General features: G+C 45.5%; 1 long non-coding RNA gene across 3 annotated transcripts in view; it reads right to left on the reverse strand.

The window, feature by feature from the left end:
* Positions 1-5,059, reverse strand: part of LOC115273273 — a 33,419-nt gene extending 28,360 nt beyond the window's left edge. For all 3 annotated transcript variants that reach the window (XR_003900769.1, XR_003900770.1, XR_003900773.1), the window contains exon 1: positions 4,817-5,059. This is a non-coding gene — a long non-coding RNA (uncharacterized LOC115273273). The remainder of the gene's footprint in view (positions 1-4,816) is intronic.
* Between the last annotated feature and the right edge of the window lie 6,256 nt (positions 5,060-11,315).

Raw genomic sequence — 11,315 nt, forward strand, 5'->3', positions numbered from 1 at the left:
GTAATATATTGTATCATTTATCTTGAATGTATCATAGATAAGCTGCTATATAACGATTGCCACTTCAGATAGCTGTGAAATTAGGTGATTAACTAGTTGTTACTTAACCTTCTAATTTCTGTAGAAGTCTAATTACATGAAACAGAAGTTGGTGTTTTGATTTTTTACTTTGCTTTTCTGTTTTGAGTGTCATTGCAACCACTGTATTGTAAATGATGGAAAATAATTGCATATGTTAAAAAATATGAAACTTTATAAAGTAAAAAAATAAAAATTTTAAATTAAAAAAATAAAAATCAGTTAAAATTGTTAAAAAAATAAATAAACATTAAAAGAAATGAAAGAAAGAAAGAAAGAAAGAAAGAAAGAAAGAAAAGTCTAGAAAGCAGATTAAGGACAATGCTCCAGAGTGGTCCCTGCTCCATCCTCCCAGGTGACCGTGCCTGTCGGGAGCCTCACAGGCCTGACAAGGGGGAGGGAAAACTATGGGTGGAGAATGATTCTCCTCTTCCCCTGCATTCCTGGGTCTGCTCTTCACCTTCTGGTGATGTTCATGCGCTGCCTGAGTTAGCAGTTGCCCGCCCCATCCCAAGGAATTTCTGTCTGTCACTCAGGGCTTGTCTGTTGAATGACCAACCAGCTCCTCTGTGAATTCTGCTTGAGCCCCTACGAGAGCCAGCTATCATCCCTATCAATCTCCCACAACATTCTGTCTAAGACTCCCATGGAATACTCAATGTTTTTATATTTATCCATGTTTTGTGAATTTCCCTTTATGACAGAGACAACATATGATTTCCTATGAGTTTCCCCAATAACTGGCATAGTGTTTTTGAGTGGAAAGAAGGAAAGATGGAGGGATGGATGGATGGGTGGATAGATGGATGGATGGATGAATGGATGAATGGATGGATGGACAGACCCCTGAGCTTTAAGGAACAATGGTCGCTGAAGCCAAATGCCACGAGGGGGCAGTATGGAGCAACCTTTCAAGGTCTCCCCAAACTCTTCCACCAGACCCTGGCTGGTGAGGTTTCTAGAGCAGCTTACTTTGTTCAAAAATTTTATTTGTAAAAGAGGGAGTTGACGCCTGAGAGAGTGATGGCTTGTGCAAGGACACACAGCTCCTGAGCTGGCCTCCTGAGCGGGTCTGACATCTTTCCCTGACAGGACACCCGAACACCCAGCTCCCTGGGCTCTGATGGACCTGGTGCCACTAATCTCTGGCAGCTTTCAGTAGCCCTGAAGTCCCTTCTGGGACTTCCCATCAGCCCCTGGTGGGGAACGTGTGCATCACAGAGGAGATAGAGTCTGTTGACTTCGGCCCCCACCAAACTCCCTCCTTCCTTGACCTGTCTCTTTTGTCCTTGTAGACTTTCATCACCTGGGCTTATATTTCTCAGGAAAGGAAGGCCCTATGCTGAGAATATGTCCTATACCATGCTTCTCCTCTCAAAATTTACTTCTCTTGTGTACTTGTCCTCTAGCCCTGCCTTTTAATTTCCTCTATCTCCTTGTGTGTTGGGAAGGCGAAGGTGTTGGGGAGAATGCTAGTATGGTGATGGCTCATTCCCTCCCCTCCTGGCTGTCCACACATTGTCACAGCAGGCCCCTGTGGTCCATGCCTTAGCAGAGGGAGATATCCAGTGTGCACATGAAACCCCAAAATTTCCTTCTCACTCATTCATTCATCTATTTAATTACTCAGTTATTAAAAATATTTTAAGCATCCTCTATGTGTCAGGTGATGAAAAAAATATAATCTTTAGATTTATTAAGCCCTTGGGCACGTATGTGCTAGGCACCGTGCTAAAGGCCTGACAGTCATTACCTTTACGCAAGCCTGTGGGGATGATATGATTATTCTCATTTTACAGATGGGGAAGCAGAGGTCTAGAGAAATTATAGCACTTGACTAAGTGAGCTACAGAACCAGGAGTCAAGCCATGGAGGCCGCCACCCAAATGGTCAGGCATGTCTGTTAAAGTTCCCTGTCGGGCTTGTGGTTGCTCCTGCCCAGGGCCCTCCTGGAGTCTGCACCTTCACAGACAGCTGGGGAGCAGTTGAGCACACGGGCCCCAGGGAGGAGCAAGAGCTACAGACGCTCCAGGCCTGGCTCTCACTTAAGTGTGTTCTAGCTTTGTGGCTCCTACAGTAGAATTCTAAAATGTTCCGGCAAGTTCAATTCTGCAACTGTATATTAGTACTCTGTGTCGGACCCAGAGTCACCTCAAAGCTGTGGCTCTGAGTCCCTCTAGGGTCACTGGGGTGGGAGTCAGGAACCAGGGTCTGCTTGACCAGGACCTAACAAACCACTTGAGCTGGACCCTCTCCTCTTGGCACACGACCTGCTTCATCTGTTAAATGGGAGACTATGGTATCCCATGTAAAATATACTCTGTGCCCTGGATAGCTGTCTTCAAAATGAGATAAGAGCATGAGTATGAACGTTTTTCAGATTTGGAGGTCTTTTCTGGTATAATCCGTGTGCCCTTATTATCCTTATTATGGTTAGCCATGAGCTGGGCTGCTGTGTTTTCATAGGGTCCCCCGGAGGCCTAGGAGTTCCTGGCCTTCAGGACTGCGCAGGTCAGGGTAATTTTTTTGTTATAAATCTCCATGACGCCCATAGCATTATTTCCTTTTAAAAATGACTGCCATAAATACTCTGCTCTAAAAGAAAAAGAAGTTTAACACAAAAGTAGGCAGGATATAATCTCCAATAAAAAGTGGATGTATTTAGCCTCGTGAAAAGCTACATGGTCAACAGGCACCTGAGTGGCTCAGTCAGTGGAGTGCAGGACTCTTGATTTCAGCTCAGGTCACGATCCCAGGGTGGTGGGATCCAGCCCTGAGGTGGGCTCTGAGCTGAGTGTGGGGCCTGCTTGAGACTCGCTTTCTCTCTCCCTCCGCCCTCTCCCCTGCTCATGCATTCCCTCTCTAAATGAAAAAAAAAATAATCAAAACTAAAAAGAATACAAAACTAAATGGTCTATATTTTTTCTCATTTCGCTTTACATCAGTGGGAACTGAAGCAAGGACTGGTCTCTGGGAGCCATCGCTGGAAAGAGTATGTGGTTTCCAGGGGTGCCCTTCGGTCCTGCAGCCAAGCCCTCCCTGGGCAGTGAGAGGTGCACTAAATGCATCACGGGGCAGTCATGTGCATCAAAGATCTCCAGAAAATGTTTTTAATATGTGTTACAAAATAGCATGTGCAGGGGTGCCTGGGTGGCTCAGCTGGTTGAGCATCTGACTTCCGTTCAGGTCATGATCTTGCCCTGCTTTGGGCTTGGGCTCTGTACTGACAGCTCAGAACCTGGAGGCTGCTTTGGATTCTGTGTCTCCCTCTCTCTCTGCTCTTTCCCCACTTGCACTCTCTGTCTCTGTCTCAAATATGAATAAAAACATTTTTAAAAATAGCATGTGCAGCATGACCTCCCAACCCTCCAATTTGTAAAGTGCCTGTTTGCCCACAGGCAGCCTCAAATGCACAGGAAACACACACACACACACACACACACACACACACACACTCACTCACTCACTCACTCACCAGAAGGCTATACGGTGAAATCCCATGGTGTTATCTCTGCATGGAAGAATGACAGCTGGTATTTTCTCTGAGTTATTTCTCATATTTTCCAAATCTTCCTGTTTTGTAATCAGAAACCTAGAACGAATAAAGTAGCCCCCCCCAAAAAAATGATGCAAGACAAACTATGCCATGCACTGTGTAAGACTTTGGTCTCCTTGGGACCTGCAGGATTTCAGCGAAGCCACATCCTGGACCGTAGAATGCTCTCTGGGCCTGTGCTGGCACCACTCCCCTCCTGCCTTTGCTTTCCTCGGGCTGGGCCTGGTGTCTGGCTTGCGGTAAATTCCCCACCTGCGTGTGCCCAGTGGACCGCTTTCCCTACTAGGAGGTCCCTGGCCAAGAGGGGACCACAGAGAAAAGCTGCCACTTAAGTAGGAGTGGGCCAACCTAAACTGTTTTCCTTTCTGAGTTTAAAATTTGTCTGAAGCTTTTGATTGCTTCTCTCCTCAGAAACATTGAACCAGCAACACTCCTTCTTCCCACTGCCATTAAAATAAAGAGTGTTTCGGGGCACCTGGGTGACTCAGCCAGTTAAGCATCTGACTTTGGTTCAGGTCATGATCTCGAAGTTCATGAGTTTAAGCCCTGCGTTGGGCTCTGTGCTGACAGCTCAGAGCCTGGAGCCTGCTTCAGATTCTGTGTCTCCCTCTCCCACTGCCCCTTCTCTGTTTGTGCTCTGTCTCTCTGTCTCTGTCTCTGGCCCTCTCTCTTTCTCTCCCCCAGGAACTGAATAAACATTAAAAAATAGACTGTCTTTAAAACAACGGGGTTTGGGGAGGATGGGTCTCTTCCCATCGATCAGGCTTCTTGCTGACAAGTGACAGTAGTTAATTCCAGTCAATTTAAGCAAGTAAGAAATGCATTGGAAAGCCTGCTGGTAACTCCCAGTTTGGACACTGGTAAGATGAGCAGGACCCCAGCCATAGGGACCCCTGCTGAGTCCCCCGAGCCGTGTCTCTGGCACAGGCCTCAGTCTTCATATGACTCTGAGTCCTGGTAGATTTGCTCTAGGGCTTGAGAGCACGGAACCTGGAGCCAGACTCCCTGGTCTGAGATCCCATCTACCAGGACCTCAAGCAAATTCCGTGACTTTTCTGTGCTTCCGTTTTCACATCTGTAAAATAGAGATAATAAAAGTACCAGCTGGCATTCCTTATCTTTTACTGTGAAACAAATTACCCCCAAACTTAGTGGCTTATCACAACAATAAACATTTATTACCTCAGTTTCTGTGGGTCAAGTATTCAGGAGCAGCTTAGCTTGGTGACTCCGCACGAATTCTCTAGAGGTTCAGTCAGAGGTAGGTTGGGGCTACAGTAGGCGAAGGCTCAGCTGGGGCTGGAAGATGTTTCCACGGAGGCTCACTCATTTGGCTGGAGAGTTGGTGCCAGCTGGTGCAGGGGGCCTTAATGTCTCCCTAACTGGGCTGCCCGGGGATCCATCCGGCGTGGTGGCTGCCTCCCCCCGGAGCAAGTGAGACGGGAGAGAGAGCCAGCAGAGCGTTCGCCCTTCGAACGGCCTAGCCTGTGACGTCACATCACATCCCTTCTGCTATAGTCACTCATTAGAAGAATAAATCCAGCCAGGGTGCAGGGAGGAAAATTGGGCTCTGCCTTTTGAAGGGAAGTGTATGAAAAAGTTTGCAGCCACGTTTTATAACCACCACAGTACCTCACAGAATTGTTATAAAGATGAAACGAATTAATACTAGTGTTAAAAATAGTGCCTAGAATATGGTAATTAATCCTTCAATTCCACATAAGTGTTTGATCGCTAGTAGTAGTAGTAATACTAATAATAGTTACTAGTACTAGATTACTGGTGGTACTAGTAGTAGTGGTATTCTTATTATTCTCCCCTTCCCACCCTGCCAGTCCGCCTGTTCCCCACTGCCCTCCTCCAAAGTTACCTCCGAAGTGGAGGTGATCCTTCTGGACTTACCGGCTCCTAAGTCCCCCTCAGGGAAGCAGGGGCTGCTTTCGGACTGTCCCCACCCTCTTTACCTGCCTCAGGAGCGTCACCCTGGGACTCCCGTGACAGAGTCAGGCCTGGCTGTTCAGCACAGGGAGTCAGCCCCTTTGTACCTCTCCTCCCGCTCAGTTGCTGCAAGGCCCACCCTTGCTTTCCACTCTTCGAGTCCTCAGGGGAGACCCCACAACAGGGAGCCGGAGGAAACTCTGCAGGCAAACGGCTGGCTCTGTGACAGGGGCCTTGCCCAGGTGGTGATGGGGTAAGGGGTGGCCTTTGAGAGGCTGGCCAGAAACCAGCGGGCAGGAAGAGCCAGCAGGAAGGACCATCGCTGCCACGAGCCGAGCCGGCGCGAATGAAGGAGCAGGCTGCTCCCTGCAGAGGACGCCGCCTGAGTTCCCGCTTGCCCAGTGCGGAGCTTGGCTGCGTCAACCCTGGGGAAGAGGTGCCTCTTCCCAACCATCTGCTCAGAGCTGGCACTTTTTCTAATTCACAGGACGCATTGCATGTGCTAGCTGTGGTCGGGCCACCCGATCCTGTTTAAAGATTCCTGCCCTGGGCTCCGGTATGTGAATATCTCCCCACCCGGGGCGGATTACTTGTCTCTCTGGAGTTTGGGGTTTCCATTCCCCAGCTTCTACTCGGGCTTCCTTCTGTCCCATAGGGACGAGGCGGACAGTGGACGGGGCCGCAGGCCTGAGGCCCCGAGAGCACCTGTTCTTTCCCAGGTGCGGCCGCTCAGAACTTACCCACCTGGGAACTCGGGGGGCCCGGGAAAAGGAGCTCCAGGAGCCTCTGTCAGAGCACGAGGCGGCCTTCCCCTCCCCCGCCCTCCCTGGCCTTGCTGAGGCCGTTACCCAGCTGTACTGTTTAGGGCAGTTGGGTGTGCAGTGCGGTGGGGACCCTCTTTAGCAGGATGGGAAGGACAGAGGTAGGAGGAAGACTTAAAATCTTTACACGAGGAAAGCGTCCTTTGCATTCTGCTCTGGAATAGATCCTGATTTTGCAGGAGATACTCTGATCTCTGCAAGCACTTAGGTCTCAACTTGGACTGACAGTCAGTGAATAGGTAGACGACAGATGACAGGCTGCTCACAGGAGAGGTTTGCCCAGGAAGCAATAGGCCAGTAAGCATTTTTATACAAACTTTGTCAACTTTTTCCAGAGGAAAATTTTTAAAAAACCACACGCAGAAAAAGTCTTCTCCCCTGTCTGGTTAAAAACATAAAATAAACAGGCACAGAAGTCCTTCAATGTGGCCTTCCCTTCAGCCCCAAACCAGACTGTTCGTATTTACACTTGGTGGATCCTTGTCTCTATTTCTGTCATTTTATCTAGAGTGGAAGAAGCAATGGAGCATGACAATAATAGTATTTTTTAAGCCTAATACCATTTTGTTTTATTTTTTGTTAGAATAACATTAACAAAGGGGCGGCCAGTGGCTCAGTGGGTTAAGTGTCTGACTGACTTCAGCTCAGGTCATGATCTCGTGGTTCATGGGTTTGAGCCCATATCGGGTTCTGTGCTGACAGCTCAGAGCCTGGAGCCTGTTTTGGATTCTGTGTCTCCCTCTCTCTCTGTCCCTCCCCTGCTCATGCTCTGTCTGTCTCTGTCTCTCAAAAATAAACATTAAAAAATTAAAAAATAACATTAAAAAATAATAGTATATTAGTTTCAGGTATATAATATAATGATTTGATATTTATATACATTGCAAAATGATCACCACTATAAGTTCAGTTAATATCCATCATCTAATTACAATTTTTTTTCTTATGATGAGAGCTTTCAAGCTCAGCTCTCTTAACAACTTTCAAATATGCAATACACTATTGGTGGCTACAGTCACCATGTTGTACAGGGTATTGCTGTGGCTTATTTTGTAACTGGAACTCTGCACCTCCTGATCTCCTTCACTCATTTGACCCACTCCCCAAACCCCCTCCATTCTGGCAACCACCACTCTGTTCCCTGTGAATTTTTTTGTTATGCTCATTTGTTTCGTTTTTTAGCTTCCATATATAGGTGAAATCTTATAGTATTTGTCTTTCTCTGTCTGACTACTTTCACTTAGCATAATACCCTCAAGCTCCATCCATGTTGTGCAAATGGTAAGATTTCATTCTTTATGGCTGAGAAGTACTTCAGTGTGTGTGTGTACCTCACATCTTTATCAATTCATCCATTGATAGACATTTAGGTTATTTTCATATCTTGGCTATTATAGATAATGCTACAGTGAACATAGGGGTGCATATATCTTTTTTTTAGAAAAGAGGATGATGGGAAGAGAGAGAGAGAAAGAGAGAGAGAGAGAGAGAGAGAGAGAGAGAGAGAATCCTAAGCAGGCTCCCTGCTCAGTGCAGAGCCTGACTTGGGGCTTGAGATCATGACCTGAGTTGAAATCAAGAGTAGGACACTCGGGGTGCCTGGGTGGCTCAGTTGGTTGGGTGGCCGACTTCAGCTCAGGTCATGATCTCGTGGTTTGTGGGTTCGAGCCCCACATCCAACTCTGTGCTAACAGCTCAGAGCCTGGAGCCTGCTTCAAATTCTGGGTCTCCCTCTCTCTGACCCTCCCCCACCACACTCTGTGTGTCTCTCTCTCAAAAAAAAAAAAAAAAGAGTAGGACACTCAACCAACTAAGCCACCCAGGCACCCCTAAATCTTTTCAAATTGGAATTTTTATTTTCTTCCCACAAGTACCCAGAAGTGGAATTGTTGGATCACATGGTAGCTAGACTCATGAAGAAAAAAAAAGGGAGATGGCTTAAATAAATAAAATCAGAAATGAAAGAGAAGTTACAACTGATATTTAAAAAAATACAAAGGATCATAGAAGACCACTATAAAAAATTGTATGTCACATATTGGACAACTAGAAGAAATGCATAAATTCCTAAAAATATGTAATCATCTAAGACTGAGTCGTGAAGGAACAGAAAATCTATATAGACCAATTACTAGTAAGGAGATTCAATTAATAATCAAAAACCACCTAACAAACATGAGTCCAGGCCTAGAAAGCTTCACTGGTAAATTCAACCAAACATTCAGAGAAGACTTAATACGTATCCTTCTCAAAGTCTCCCAAAATATTGAAGAGGGGGTAAATCTTCCAACTCATTTTATGACGTCAGCATTATCCTATACCAAAACCAGAGGAGGACACCATGAAAAAAGAAAATTGCAAGACATTATTTCCGATGAAGGTAGACGCAAAAATCCTCAACAAAATATTAGCAAATCAAATTCAACAATAAATTAAAAGAATCGTTCACCTTTATCAAGTGGGATTTATTCCAGGGATGCAAGGATGATGTTTCAATATCCATGAGTCAATCAAATATGATACATCACATTAACAAAACGAAGGATAAAAAGTATGTGATCATCTCAACAGATGCAGAGAAAGCACTTGGCAAAATTCAGCATCCATTTATGATAAAGACTATCAATAAAGTGGCTCTAGGGGGAGTGTACCTCAACATAATAGAGGACATATGGGATGAGCCCACAGCTAACGTCATAACGGTGAAAAGCTGAAAGCTTTTCCTATAATATCAGGCACAAGACAAGGACGCTCACGCTCAGCATTTTTATTCAACATTGTATTAGAAGTCCTAGCCAGAACAAAGAAATAAAAGGCACCCAAATTGAAAAGGAAGAAGTAAAACTGTCACTATTTGCAGACATTACTTTATATATAAAAAACCCTAAAGACTTCACCAAAAATAACTGATAGAAGAAGCAAATTCAGTAAAGTTGCAGGATACAAAAATCAATATACAAAAATCTGTTGTGTTTTTATATACTAAAAATGAAGTATCAGAAAGAGAAATTAAGAAAACAATCTCATTAACAATGGCATCAAAAAGAATACAATACCTAGGAATAAATTTAACCAAGGAGGTGAAAAACCTATTCACCGAAAACTATAAGACATTGAAGAAGATGGAAATAAATGGAAAGATAGTCCATACTCCTGGATTGAAAGGATTAATACAGCACAAAGCTGAGCCTCACCTGTGCTTAAAGGGATTACAGTTTCCTGTGAAACCTCTACAAGGAAAATAATACCATTTCTGGCTTTTGCCACTAGGTGGGACTTTACAACAAAAGTCAAGTCTGGTGAGGCAATAGCGTCTGTTAGAGGGTTCTTTAACCTCAACACTATTGGCGGTTGGGGGCTGGACAATTCTTTGTTGTGGGGCTGCTTTGTGCATTGTGCAGTGTCCAGTAGTAGCTACTGCCTCTCCCCTACCCACTGAATGCCTGTAGCAACCCCTGGGTTGTGACAACCAAAGTGTCTCCAGACATTACCAATGTCTCTGCAGCCACGGGTGTGTGTGTGTGTGTGTGTGTGTGTGTGTGTGTGTGCACTTAACATCTCCCCTGGTGCTCTGGGGGCGCCTGGGTGGCTCAGTTGGTTAAACATCCGACTTCAGCTCAGGTGATGATCTCACTGTTCCTGAGTTCAAGCTCTGTGTCCAGCTCTGTGCTGACAGCTTGGAGCCCGGAGCCTCCTTCAGATTCTGTGTCTCCCTCTCTCTCTGCCCCTTCCCCGCTCACACTCTATCTCTTTCTCAAAAACTAAATAAACATTAAAAAATTAAAAAAAAAAAAAAAGGAGCACTGCTCTGGTGGTTAAGAGGAGGAGCCCTGGAGTCAGACCACTTAAATTTAAATCTCAGCGCCTGTGGCGACTTGCTGAGCACCCAACAAGCTAATAAATGTAAAGGTACCATGGCCACAGAATTTATCCTTCAAACCAGGGCAAACTGAGAAAGAAAGAGAGTTCTAGTAATAATTTCATAAGTGGAGACTGTCTTAGCCAATAGGGATGTGTGGTCAGTCCTTAAGTCTATAAAAAGTGTCAAGCACTGGATGACTTGCGTGCTAAGTGCTTTACATGTAGGGACTTCATTAATCCCCTCAGGACCCTACAAGTCAGTAGTACTATTATGCCCTCTTTGTATACGGAAAGACTGAGTCACTAGAAGCTGACTTGCCCAACATCACAAGGTGAGTTGTACAGTCTGAATTCTGGTCTTGGCAGGTGAGTTTCCAAGCCTGTGTTCTTAGCCACATGTCCACATGTGCTTGGTTGGGTGCCCAGGGAAACATGACGCCACTCAACATCCATTTGTCTCCATGTGAACGAGCAGCTCTAGGCCATTCACAGGTGCAATGCTAAGCCCATTTAAAAAGCTCAGTTTTCAGGGGGTACTGTGATAAAAAGGAGACACATGAAAATCAGTGCGGGGCAGGAAATGAGAGTGGCAGTGTCCAATCTGATTCCCAGTTTTGTAGAGCTCACCAGATGCACCCATCCCACTAGGAAGTTACTATGTCTATTTAAGAATGAAACAAAAAATTATTTTTTGTTTTCCCAGATAGCTACTAAGCTCTTAGGACATAAAGTCTTAGTAAGTTATTTGGATCCAGCTGCCTAATAAATGAAACTGCTAGGTATTTCTTTTGGTTTAAAGGTGCCATGAAGGCAATGTGAAAGGAGAAAATTTGGGAATCTTTGCACTCACCATTTTGCAATTGGAGGAACTCTGGAGGGTAATTATGGACAAAGCCTTCTAGACCTGACACCCACCCTGGTTGCCCACTCTGACGAAACCTATCCTGTCCCCAGGGCACATCAGCCTGTGATAATGGGAACTCCCACTTCCGTCAACACCCCCCCCCCCACAACTCTCTTTTCCCTCCTACAAAAAACCAATGCACCCTGACCCCAGACAG

Source organism: Suricata suricatta, chromosome 2, assembly GCF_006229205.1.
Source record: "Suricata suricatta isolate VVHF042 chromosome 2, meerkat_22Aug2017_6uvM2_HiC, whole genome shotgun sequence".
NCBI classification, from domain to species: Eukaryota; Metazoa; Chordata; class Mammalia; order Carnivora; family Herpestidae; genus Suricata; species Suricata suricatta.